This window comes from Pimephales promelas, chromosome 2 (genome assembly GCF_988280905.1).
Source record: "Pimephales promelas chromosome 2, fPimPro1.hap1.1, whole genome shotgun sequence".
Lineage (NCBI taxonomy): Eukaryota > Metazoa > Chordata > Actinopteri > Cypriniformes > Leuciscidae > Pimephales > Pimephales promelas.
Window position 1 is genome coordinate 10,561,770 of NC_142770.1, and position 12,343 is coordinate 10,574,112.

Here is a 12,343-nt window from a genome sequence, read left to right on the forward strand (position 1 = left end):
AGCGACTTATTCAGTCTTGACTTTTTTGATCATTAGGAATTTATTCGGTAAAGGCGTTTCCATAATAATTCATGTATTCTTAATTTAAAAAAATAGTATGTTCTCACGTTTTAGAAGTAAGTGTTTTTAGCTCAAATTTGGAAATTTTGGTGTTTTCCATCCAGCATTTTTTTATCTTTTAGATTTTATATTATATACTATTATTTCTTAATTATCTATCCACTCTATATTTATTGTAGTTTTTCTGCAACTTCAGTAGTAATCTATGTCGTTAATCTGAGCGACTTATTTTGTCACAATTATTTTCTCTATTTACCTTTTTTAATATTTATTGTAGTTTTGCTGCAACTTCATGTACACATAAAAGTGCATACCAAACCCAGCGCTGGGATTGCATTATCTGTGGTAAAGGCGATCGCTGTCTGCCACACTCATTAAATACAAAATTTCAGCAGATAAAAGTCAATATTCCAAGAAATGGTACAGGTATGGAGCACTTCCTGTGGGAGATGCCAGACATGAGCCTCCCACTCATAGCTGCAACTCACATTTGCTGCAGGCCATGCTTTGCCCCACTGTTGGGTTGGGAGGAGCCAATGTACGGTTCAAAGTCAGGAGCACAGAGATAAGACAACAGTCAGACTGAGGAACTGTGTACTGTAACCAGCCCAACTGCTCCTTTTGTGGTCACACAGGCGAAATAAGCAATTAGGATTTTTACCAGCTCTTGCCTTTCACTCCATTCCCCTTAGTTTTTTATCTTTTTTAAATTATATCTTTTCTCATGTACAGTTGGTTGATCAGCTAGCTTGTAGTTGTGTTGATTGGCTCTCCATCTCATTAACCAAGACTTTAAATATTCATATTTTCTAGAGATTGTCTGGGCTGATAATGCTAGCTGCTAATTTTACTTCTTGCATTTTACCCTTTCAGCTAGTTTATAACTGAAATTGCAACAGTTTTCGTGTATTACGTCATGAAGCAAACAATATTATGAAAGGGCCTTTCATTCCTTAGTTATAGCAGACAAGTTAAATGAGTTAACATAACAACAAATGCAACGCAGAACAACATCAAATGTAGGGTTTAAATGAACCCCAGCTTAAATTATATTTTCAACGCTTTTAATTTTCTTTTAATGGAAAATCATTTTAACATGATAAAGATTTGATTATAGTAACGTAATAAAAGAATCTGAGCTAATTATTCAGTCACATGACTTCGACATGATTTTTTTGATCATCTAAGATTTTACTCAATAAAGGTGTTTCGATCATAGTTTGCGCTCTAAATGATGGCGTAAGCAACAATATTAATTCCAATATTGGCCTCATTAATAATAAAGATTTATTTTCACAATGATCTTACAATAAAACATTGATCACCACAATTGCAGTGCAAAACCCACACCAGAGAATGTCCTGTTGTCGTATCCTTTCTCTGGTGGCAAACACACACACACACTCAGGGACACGCGCTGCTCCGCTGTTTCCTCTGTCCTGGGGATTCTTCAGCCCGCCGCTCTGCGGCTTCCTGCTAATTAAATTCCAACGCTGTCCATTAGATGGATAGAGTGAGCGCGCTGCTGACTCAACACAGGTAGGGCAGCACGCCGTAATGGGAAGAGAAGCTCAAGTGCCCAAGCAATTCATTTGGACCCCATTTTACACATCCCTGGGTCACCACATGCTTTCAAGGGTGGAGAGAGTGAAGAGAGGAAGCGGAGAGGGGTGTATAAGCTAATGTCTTCCAAACGCTTTAATTCAGAAACAGACGGCACACAAAGCTGTGTCCTCTAAAATGTGCCGGGGTCGGAAACGCCTTTGTGTGGTCAGCAGTGTACTGCATTGTTGGTATTAGACGTCTACGATTTTGTATTGTCGCTAAACCAGTATAATACCAGCTTTAATAATGATTATTTTGGTTTGCAGGCTGAAAACGGACCTTTTAACTTTTCTCTACTGGATTAGCTAGGAGAGGAGGTCATCAAAAGGGCTTAAATGAAAAAGCCTTTGACCAGTAAGGGAGCAAGCGATGAGATGAAGTCTGTAATTTGGTTGGTCAGAGTTTGGACAGAGTCCCAGACTGACTTGGTTGGATGCAGTGCTGGATACTACGCCAGGCATGGAGGCAGGGCTGTCGATATGTCATATGCTTTTACACACTTTCATGTCAACATCAGTGTTTGCTTCAGTCAGAACCTGAGTTGACTGTATTAAAGGAACATTTGGTAGAAACTGAATTGCCAGGGTTGTGGATTTCAGTTCAGGCCTAAAATATCACCCTCTTCTTCTTCTAGATGCAGCCAGAATTATTTGGACACATTTCAGCTGTAAAAGAGATAAAAAAAGACAACACAATCAGATATGATAATATTACTGCAATCAGACCTACAAAAAGTTTCACTTAATTTAATGCCTTGATATTTAAAATACTTTTATTGTTTTGATAAGGGGACTATGAATACTACTAGCAAAAATTGGCTTTTTTCATCCCAACCTGCAGCCCTAGTTTTGATTGATTTATGCATACTTAAAAAAATGTATACCTTAACCAATTACGAATTCTTTTAGCATGTTAATGACACAGAGTCCTCGTTGTGTTTCTACTTTAGCCGCATTTACGCATTCCCATGAACGAAAGCAGCGACGAACAAAACGCTGATTGAGCAGGAAAGAAACATCGAAAAATTAGAAAAAACAACTAAACTTTCCCTTTCCTCCTCTTTTCACATTAGCATGTGAATCGCCATTCATTCATTTATGTTCCATTATAACCTCATGAGTGGCCGTTTCTATGGGGCCGGCCCAGCGAGAGTTGCACACTAAAGCTTTGGCAAAGATTTAGTGTCAAGCGAAAAGAAACTTCTTTTTTCCGTGCACACCTTTTTCTCCCTTCAGCATCGGTCAGGCTGAGGTGACATTATGCGTCAGACTATCGCTCAGGCAAAAAGCCACAATATGTCAGTGCCCTGCAGGGAGGCACAGGGCACAAGTGAAGTTGGGGGGGGGGTTCAGTCGTGATTGAAGAGGGAGGGGTACAGCTGGCTCCCCCAGCCTCTCCATTCCCACACTCCCATTCCAATGGGCTGGTTTGTACTGGTATATGCTAATTCACCATTTGCCTATTTAACATCTAATTTGCATAACTTGTTGCATCCCCCCACCACTTTTCCAAAACAATGCAGGCCGACTGAAGAGACCTAATCCGAAGCGTTTCTCGTCAAGATAAAAGCAATCTGCGATTTTAACAACCCTTTTCTGCTCCGCAATTAAAGCAGACCATCAAAAACGGCGTTGAGATTCCTACGTCTCCTCTACAAGATTTAACATAATGTGTATATCAATTCATCATTTCACAATAGAGTATGCCACACTCAATGTGGAAGGCTTTACCTTGACTCTCCATTTTTTAATTCTTCCCTAAGTTTGTTTTTTGTTTTCGTCCCCAGTTGGGCCAGTACTTCAGATTTCTAGTTGCCCTCGATACCTTGCCAACTTTTTCATTGACCCGCCCCCAACAATGAAACTAAATGGTACATTTCAACCCATTTTTACTGATAGTTTTAGGAGTTGACAAGAACGATTTGCAAATGTTGAAGTTTTCAAGGCGTAACATTGCAAAAATCTTGCCTTCTATATTTAAACTTATCTTGGGTGTGAAACATGAAAAAACAGCCATGTCCTGTCTATTAAGTACCAAATGCCGGTTTGGCTGCGTTAAGTATGGAATGTATAAGAAGTTTTAGTATTCTTGTGATTCAAACCATATGCGTAGCCCTTCGTTGCTGGCGTGCTGTCATATCCCGCAATGAAGCGACAGGACCACAGTGCTTCTGGCTCCTTATTCTTGACGTTCAGATAAACCTCAGCTTTTCTCCAAAAAATTCGAGATGCACATACTCCAAAAACCTCTAATTTTAATTCTTGTTTTTGGATGGCATCTCTCGATGCGTAGGCCTCTGAGCGCTCGAGGTCATGTTCCAGCGTACGTGCTTGTATGTTTCATCAATCAGAAAGCCGAGAGCACCGTTCGAGTTCGCTCGACAAAATAACTGGTGCGTTTTTGGTGTCTTCTGTTGCATTGAAATTTTGCGCTGGCTTTTTTCACTAACCCACCACTGCGGTTATCCCGGGGCGAATGCCACAGTAATATTTATACCCCAGATACATTTGTTCCTCTGGCTTCTCTTTACGAGTGTTGCACAAAGGCTGGTGGTGCTTGAGGTTTTGGAAATGAAAGGGAAATGAGTGGGGAGTGTTTTGGTCAGGCCTGTATATTTTCACAGGCCTTCTGCACGAGGACCGCTGTGCTACCGCAAAACACATGAAGACAAGTGCTCGGTTCTCCACCCCCACCTCTCCAGCTCCTGACATTTCCACAGTGATTCAGCATACGGGCGCTTGGAGAAGGAACGGAGTTTGGTTCTAGTTTCTGCTTGGGATAGGCCTCTAGGTTTAATAACTCGAGCCGCAGAAGTCCACAGGAGAACGAGGAGGGGAGGGAAGACGATGAGCCTGCGTGACCAGGGCTGACAACCATAATTCAGCTGTTTGTTTTTGTCCTTAGAGAGATTCCTGAGCGTGCTTTTATGACACCGAAAGTTACCGCACGCTAGAAGTTGAGCTAAGCAGTCCGTAGTGTGTGCCGTGTCTGCTTCAAGGGTTGCAGAAGACGCTTTAGGTGCTGTAAGACCAATTAAGAAGCGTCTTTCATGACTGGCTTACGTAAACCTCCAAAAGCCTTTTTAGAGTCCAGCAGCTCCCTTTTTCTAGTGCTAATCAAACCTCAACACAAGCAGCTCAATGTTGTGATGTGTTTCACAATGGCACTTCATTCAGTCCCAACTTCACACAGAAATAAAGCTCAGTCAGCTTCAAGGATTCGTCTTAAATTCACATTTTGTACGATTCTCTTTCTTTTGAAGATAAGATACATTAGCTTGATGGCTTCCACTGTGCCAGGCCTCGATACGAGACTTTCTTTTTGGATTAATGGGATATGTGGGGTCTGTTCAAAGCGGTCAATGGAATGACTGAGTCTTTGTGTAATGTGAATTCATGTATTCAGTTATCAGAACAGCATGAGTCATTGATCTGTTTATGGCTATATGATTCGGGACGGTCGTCCTAGCGAGAGAGGATTGTACTGTAAATATCCGTCAGCTCGACTGGGAATATCCGAGGCAAATGCTCTCTTCCCCCTCAGGGGTCCAGCCTGAGACTTGACTCTATTTATGCATGGCTGGTGAGATGGACGTGGCACCAGGATGACCGGTTCACCCCGGAGTGTTAAAGAATGCATTACAAACAGATGATTGTTTTGCTTGTTTGAAACGTAATTGGTATTATATATATATATATATTCGTTAACTCTTAGGTAAAATGTAAATGTATTTATTTAGTAATGGTTATTATTATTATTAAATATGATACTTGGTGGCTTTCCATCTAATTTGAGGTCTTAGATGGTCCATAAATTGATTGCCGTTATTTTTTTTAATCAAGTAATTGACTACAAGAACAAACATTAGATTAAATTGATTTATTATAACACCTTTATTATTTTATATGTATGTTTATAAATATATATAGTATATATAAACTACATAATTATAGCTATTATATATTCTTAATAAAAACAAATATGTTTTAAATATGATAGTTTGTTTCGTGTTGTCATTTATATTTCATTTGTGTGTTTGTATATATATATATATATATATATATAGGGCTGTCAAACGATTAATCGATTAATCGCATCCAAAATAAAAGTTTGTGTTTACATAATATATGTGGGTGCACTGTGTGTAATTATTTTGTATATATATATATATATATAAATACACACAAATGCATGTATATTTGAGAAAAAAAATATTATTTATATAAAATATTTATATATAATATAAATTATATATAAATCTATATACAGTATATACATGAAAATGTTTCTTAAATATATACAAGCACGTGTGTGTATTTATTTAAAGTAATTATACACAGTGCACCCACATATATTATGTAAACACAAACTTTTATTTTGGATGCTATTAATCGCTTGACAGCCCTATATATATGATTAATGCCATACTACTACTACTACTAATACTAATAAGAATTAATTCTAATAATAATTATTATTAGTAGTAATATTGTTATTATTCATGGTTTCTACCAAATTTGATGTGTTAGGTGATCCACAATTTTTATTGTAGTCGCATCTAAAAAATTTTAATGGACAACCTTAATTTCTCAACTAGAGTCTTCAGATAAAGTGTTACCAGCTCACTAGCTGTTCCCCACTGTGCTGGCACTTTTTGCGATTCATAGTTGCCTAAAAATAAAAGTGTTTGTATAGGAAAGCCCATAAAGTGAAACATGAGGACATGATTTGAGTCAGTGCGATGTCATTAGATTAAACTCCATAATTAAACCGAGTGCAGTTGAGCGCCGGGGATGTCACAGAGGACAGATCCGCAACAAACAATGGAGAGAGAGAGAGAGAGAGAAAGACACCTCTCTGGTGTAAAGGAAGATGTTTGAGAAGATGCCGCTGTTGTCCCGCTCAATATTTGCACTATACAGAGGTCTGTATCCTCTCAGCTCTCACCTTATTTGCTCGGGAAACATGGAATTATCTCCTTTTCCCCCTCCGTCCCCCTGTGCAGCACATGATATTTAATCCGTCATCTTTGTTTTCAACAAACACGGCGCAAGCTGTTGCTGGCAGGCCATGAGGCTCAGGGCCCATCTGGAAAGCGGGCCGTGTGCAGGGGAATTAGAGGGGAATTTAAGTAGGGGTTTGCTTGGGAAAGCCTGATAACAGTGCAGTACCATGGCCTGTTGGCATCACTGTGGCTTCTCTCCTCCCCCCCTTCCCAGCCTGCAATGTATTATTGATGCTGAAGAGGGGAGGGGTTTGATTGAGGCTTTTGTTTTTGTTTGTTGACGTTGCTGCGTCGTATTGTGTTGGGCTTACCGTTTCTCAATAGCGAGGGATGGCAGGGGAATCCCCTGGTTTCGCATTCTCAAGATATGTTGGAGCTAAAATGGCTTCGGTTAAAGTAGCAGCGACGCACACGTATGTGAGATCGATCGGATCCATCCCTGTCCTCGTCATGCATCTCACCTGCAGTTACTGCGACGGCCTCTAATGAATGCGGACGCACCAGTAACATGTGCGTCTCAGCTGTAGTCGTTCCCATGACTTGAGCCTCCTTTCAGTGCTCTATCAGCCATCGGGCTACATGTTTCTCAATCTGGATCAGGATTAAATTGATAGAACATGCTGACGGTGGGCTCTTGAAGTCCGGGCTTTAGTTCGGATTCAAAGGATTAGCTTTTGATTTGTTGAAATTGATTGGAATTAGAATCATTGCGACTCGGCGTGCAAATAAAAATGGAGCTTGATTCTCACGGTTTAATCCGGGAGAGAGAGAGAAAGATTATAACGGTTTATTTGAACATCTGTTAGCAATGAGGTTTCGATTGTAACTAGATTTTTTACCTTATTACGAGGGAAATGCTGTAAATGCCTATTAGACGACTTATAATCGCCGTTCTGACGGCTACGTATTGCCGACATTAATCTCAGCAATGAAATGCTGACTAAAATGTTTGATTAGTGAATTTTCTCATTTTGTGAATGACAACAAAGGTGAAAAATGGGCATGCTGCTTTTGTTGATACATCTTTACATGTTTGAACATGAGGTTTTATTTTGCACTTTCATATCAAATAAATGTATTATTATTATTTTAATACTTATATAATACTATACAAAATTTGAGAATCAAAGGAAAATTAACAAATTAATGACTAAATTTAAAAGATATTTGTGTTTTTTTTTATATTTGAGACGGAAAACGTACATAGCTCACATTTTCACAACAAAGACAGTTATGGGTGTTGCCAAATATTGATACATTTAAATAATAAACAAATAATTGGTTTAATTTAGCATTGTTAACATAGTTTCATATCAAAATTATTATGGAAATAATATAAGCCTAATATTATTATATCAAAGATATTTTTGTTGGCTAAAATCTGATACAATTTTAGTGCAGTTTAATAAAAAAAATTGTATTCAAATAATTGATTGACATGACATAATATTCACCAATTTAAAATATTGACAATGTGTTTTAACGTTTTTTTTTTTTTTATCCATTTCTTGGCTTCAATTCTTTCATTTCTACGCTTTCCATGAGGTGCAAGAAATACCCATCATGTGTTAAATTTTTCGCTGCCTTGGGGCTCAAGCTACTTTTGTTCTTGTGGCACGCCATGCCAAGTTAACCCATCTGCATCAAAGTGTTATCTCTGTGTTTCTGTCCTGAGCCTTCTGCCATTGCCAAGCCATTAAACTGTATCTCCACGCAGCTGAGCCTGTTCTATAGCCGTAATAAGCGCTACAGCTATTTATTAGAGCATATTTCGGCTTTATTTATCAGTAATCGGTTGTGAAGGTGCTAGCTTATAAAGAGAACCAGATGTAGCACTCGTTTTTTATGCCGTTATTTCTATGGTCTTGTTTTATTGACTTGTGTTTGTTCTTTTGAGGCTCATTCAGTTCAGATCATCGAGCAATTCCTATAAAAAAGCCGTGTGAAGTAGTGGACGCTGCGGTGAAGAGTCCTGCAGGGCTGTGAAACTTTAGAGGCATACGTGACAAATCCCCCAACCTTCTTCCCCCTTCTCTCACGCCCCTCCTTTTCCTTCCCTGCACTCTTTCACCCGGAGAGGGGATAAGTCTCTGATGAGAGCCAGGCCAGTTTAGCTTGCCCCACCAGGAAAGCTTTTTTCCCATCCTTCAGTTTCTCTCTCCATGTGTCTTCCTTCTTCTTTCTGCATCGAACCTTTGTTTGCAGAAACTGGGTAAAGCAGATGCACTCCTCTGGAAGACGCCCAACTCTTTTGGGGGCTTCTGGGAGCTGACTTTTCGGCTGGTTTTACCCCGGCCACATGTAGCCCTCTGCGTTTACATATGCATATATGCAAGTCTGCGGTTAATTCGTGAAAGCCGTAATTCTGATGGAATCTTTGCCGGAAAAAAAACTTTGCAAACGGTAAATGTTTTGGAAGAACGTCTAGTAAAATCAAGGCTGGTTTTAGGTTAACTCAACCCGTATCGGATTGATTTTCCTCAGAGTTTCGTTTTTATGTCTCACTATTTTTTACTTAAAACACCATTGTAAAAACGTCAATACATTTTCGATGGGTAATTTGTGTCTTTGGTGTAATATCACTGCACACTTTCGAAACAATCTTCGCAAAACATTAAATGTTTAGGAAGAATGTCTAGTCAAATGCTGGTTTTGGGTTCAACTAATCCTTATCGGAGGCACTTTTAGGAGGTATTTTTAGCTTGATACACCATCTTAAAAATATCCAGAAGTGTTTGTCTACACATCCCACGTGAATTTGTGAATTCCAGGGTAAATTTCACTTGAAAAAGTCTTCGCTCATTACAATTGGACACTCCAAATAAACCTTCACAAACACAGTAAAAGTCTAGGAAGAAAGCCTAGTCGAATGGAGGCTGGCTCCTGGCCTAACCTATCCCATATCAAATTCGTTTTTAGGGTGTATTTATGTAAGATACATTCTTGTGTTCAAAAGAAGGTCTCAGGGTCTCGCTTTTACATTTGAATTATTTTTAACTTCACTTCAAAATTTGTTCATCTATGCATCCCACGGCCACGGTTGATTCATTTATGACACATCTTTACATTCAAAAACATGGTTTTAAGCTCTTGTTATTACGTAAAAACATCCATTTAAATGTGTATGTTAAGACTTTAAGTTTTATCTAACCACTAAAGCTCGGAATGTTAATTAAAGGCTAAATCTCTGACTTGTCACTTTTTGGACGGCCAATTAGGAAATGCAAAGTCCTCTGCGTGCATTTCCAAGCCATTTGGAGTCAAGATTATGCACTTTAGACGCACTCTCAGACACCCATCGCTCACTGTAAATCCTAAGCACTTTAAGAATGCTTGCCCGTGGTGGGGGGTGCAAACATAAAAGCAGGAGCAACAGAAGGGTTGACTGGTAACAGTAGACAGCGGTCACAGTAGCTCATGGGACCCAGACGAGGCGCGGGGTCGACCCTGTGGCCTGACGTGACCCCCTACTGACTTCAAATGCTGACAAACAGCCGTCGTCACAAACCTACAGCTTCAACGTGATCGTTTTACTACATTCACTCTAGCATAATTATAATAATAATAATAATACATTTATTTATTAATTTAATTTAGTTTTGATTATTTGGTATGTTTTTCTTTTTTTTACTTTTCAGGTTTGAATCGGAAACATATCAGTACTTGTATACTATATAATATTTTATAATACTATAATAATTTATTTAATAATGAATTTATATTTCAATTTCATTTTTATATATATATTTTTTTCAATTTTTAATGTATTCATTTATAATTGTTATTTTTGTATTTATTGTATTTTTAGCTATTTGTTTGTTTGTGATCATCTTTGTTTATTTATAGTTCTTTATTTTATTTACTTATTTATTTAATAATACTTACTGTATGTATTTGTGTGTGTCTCTGTGTGTATATATATATATATATATATATATATATATATTTATTTATTATTATTTATTTGTTTTATATGTCTCTTATATTTTATATAAGGTCTTAAATATATTATTATTATTATCGATACCTACTTATAAACAAATAATAAAAAAACACCCGATGATTGAATCGGTTCCACTAATGTGGTCACGATAGATTACACGTCAGCCAAAATAAGTTACATGCAGTGATGTATTTATTTCAATTTGTTAATTTGGGTACCCTTGTTTACCCTAGACCTAAGGTGACTGTGACATTGGGCTTTTATTATATTACTTCTAGTGTGAGTTTGTGTCCTGCAGGAACAGGTAGGGTTCTGGAGCTGCGTGTGCATGTGTGAAAGCCATGCCCCTGCACTGCAACAGCTGGCTAGCCAATATTAAAACCCTGCTGTCTTCCACAGCAGTGCTCTGCTCACAGCTGTGATTAGTGGCCGTCCGGTCTGTTCTGTAACCTTAAGCTCAAAGACCTCTGTGGACAGGACAGGAAGTGAGACCAGTAAGTTAGTCTGAGATGATACATGGGCACAGCGAGAAGGGGAAAAATGCAAAGCCGATTGATTTGATAGTTTGTTATCGTTGGCCTGGGGATCAGCGTGCTGGCGGGTGGGGGTGGTGAAGGGGTGTAGCTGATCCACCCGGTAAGCTGATAAATATTTAAGAGCGTTTGGAGCCAGAGGATGGTACAGTTGGAGCTCCTCATCTGGGTTCTTTAATTAGGACGCATTCTGCTCCAGTGCCCTCTGCCTCCCGCATCCATGGAGACGTGGGGCAGCCTGGACCCTCATCCGAGAGAGAGAGAGAGAGAGAGAAAAGATCAGCACAAGTCTGCCAGCGTCTGCTGGGTGACATTAAACATCAACAGATGCTGTGCACATATTGCGGGCTGAGAAGCGGCGCTTCCACAGGAGGCCCTCTTTTTTTTTATTTGTCGTAATCACAACATCCGTTCAAACAAATGACGAGGAGCAAAGCCCTGGAGTAAACAATTAAAAAAAAACTGCAACTGAAATGAAAAACAAAGGCAACGTCGACCACAAAAAACCCACCTACAACCCCGTCCAGCTGTGTTGCGCTCCCGTCTGGCGGTGACTATTTTTAATCAGCCCGTTCGTGTCCATGTTTGGATGGTGTAGCAGCGTAAAGCCACTCTGGATCTGGATCTCTGAGGCTGGGTGATAAATCCGATATCTGAGTGTGTGTAACCTGTAACGGTTGGTGGGAATTTTCAGAGAGAGCAGACCTCTGATGTGTGGCGTACAGATCAGTGTGTCCCACCTGCTGCTGCTGTTGTCACAGACCTGCTTGATCACAGGGTTTGATTCTGCACACAGATGGGCTGCTAGCTGGCCTTGTCTCCTTTTAACTGCTCCGCACAATCTGTCTAATCTATCTATCTATCTATCTATCTATCTATCTATCTATCTATCTATCTATCTATCTATCTATCTATCTATCTATCTATCTATCTATCTATCTATCTATCTATCTATCTATCTGTTCTTTCTGTCTCCATCCAATCATCTCTCTGTCGTTCTAGCTGTCGTTCTAGCTTTTGCTCTAGCCGTCTATCACACATCCATCCATCCATCCATCCATCCATTCATTCATCCAAGTATCTATCTATCTATCTATCTATCTATCTATCTATCTATCTATCTATCTATCTATCTATCTATCTGTCTGTCTGTCTGTCTGTCTGTCTGTCTGTCTGTCTGTCTGTCTGTCTGTCTGT

At 39.1% G+C, this 12,343-nt stretch overlaps 1 protein-coding gene across 9 annotated transcripts in view; it reads left to right on the plus strand.

Annotated features, from left to right (window-relative positions):
- The window catches only part of nfia (nuclear factor I/A), a 166,106-nt gene that overhangs the window by 55,638 nt on the left and 98,125 nt on the right, over positions 1–12,343 (plus strand). The window lies entirely within an intron of this gene.